The following is a 1,924-nucleotide window of genomic DNA, read 5'->3' on the forward strand; positions in this document are numbered from 1 at the left end:
CGTTCATAACTTAGCGTTACGCATATTTTTGTACTATGTATGCACATGACGCGATGCATAATTGTTCGTAGACGCGCACTTAAATTTAAGGTCATAATGCATTTTATACAATACACATAGAATATTTATTCGGTCGTATATGCATAGTGTTCTGTTCTATTTATTGTATCACGTTACCATTGCATATACTATTTATTGTCATGTCTTTACTTATTGTGATCATCTCGAATAAATTCAATGTTTTGTATCGAACTGAAGTTTGGACAGAGATATAATCCTTTATAATCCACGTAATAATTTAATTTCGACAATATTGTAAATTACGTTCGTTTTACATGAACATTTAACCGGAAGTATCAGGAATGCATGAAGGATGTTCATTCTGCATAACATTCGATCGTTATCGTTAATGTATATAACTGGAAATAACGTAGATAAGAATATGCTATTGAAAATGCAATAAACATGACTCATCGCAGCAATATTTTAAGCGATTAACTAGATAAGCAGTTCAATAATGCATAGCATTAGTTGTTTTATAACTGCTATTATATATTTATATACATGCTATAAATATTGCTATATCGCAATGCTACTTTGTTGTTGCTTTCGCATATAGTGACATAATTATCTTTATTTATAACATTTATTTAAAGATATATTTAGCTATATATTATTTTAAAGACAAAAAAGCGTAATTGTAATAATCATGAATATCGAATTTTTTACTTATTTAATAATTATTTGCATAAGCAACTTCTTTTTACTGGAAACTTTAAAATCATATTTAATTTATATGTATTTTATTTATAAATTTAAAATTATTCTGTATTTAATTTACTACTTTTCTATAAGTAAAATGATTAGGCCAACATCATGGTGCAGTTTCATTATAAACAGGTTTTCCCAGACGCATCAAACGTTGTAATAGGAGTACACGAAGAGTAGATAGGTTGTAATTGCTCTACACTGCATTTTGCGTTTATAAAGGATAATTTATTTGCTGTAATTTCACTGTCTGCCACTGCTGCATTAATAAATTGTTCGTTATGTAAAAAGCTAAAGTACTGTCTGTTCAATTCATTCTATTCATAAATAAGTATATTTGTAAATAAATATGCGAGCATTAATTCAATTTGTTTTATCATAATTTTAACATAAATATAAGCATTCTTTAAAATAATTTTTAATATTCATTTTACTAATATACTTGCGTGTGTGATTTTTATCATTAAAAACAATAACGTCTGTTACATTTTTTTACTTATTATTCTTTTCATCGATCATACGCACAATTTTTGTAGCTTTACATAACAATATAAATGTTATATTCACAAAATAATTTATTAAAGCATTAAGCATTATTTAATTGACTATCTTATTGTATTTATAAATACTGAAATTTTAGTGAAATCGCGCCAAATGCATATGATACGCGTTTGAATAGGGTCATTATTTGTTTTCTTTCGTTCATAATATACGCTCGCGAAATAACACGTCACGATGCATCGCAACTTAATCGGGCGTGAGAAGATCTCTAATCTTAGTTCGGTGAATTCAGAGAATCTAATTATAGTATCGCCTTTTATGGCGTATTCTTTGGTGGTACAACATCGACGTACGCATCGACATACGTTCATTACGTCTACTTCATTCATAAGTTTTTGTCATTACCCCCTCCTCCATATTTTGATGGGAAAGAATTGACCTCTTCTGACGTCAAAATTATTTATGGATCATCAGAACGGAATTGCTTGCATGAGTAAAAATACGAAATTGTATGAAATTATTTTACTTTTAAGGATACAATTAAATGTATTGTCATGATATATTCAAGAAATATACAGAAACTTATCGTGTACAAATACAATTGTTTAAATTTTTGTATGTTTTGTATATGTATATATATATATATATATATATA

This window comes from Atta colombica, unplaced genomic scaffold (assembly GCF_001594045.1).
Source record: "Atta colombica isolate Treedump-2 unplaced genomic scaffold, Acol1.0 scaffold125, whole genome shotgun sequence".
NCBI classification, from domain to species: Eukaryota; Metazoa; Arthropoda; class Insecta; order Hymenoptera; family Formicidae; genus Atta; species Atta colombica.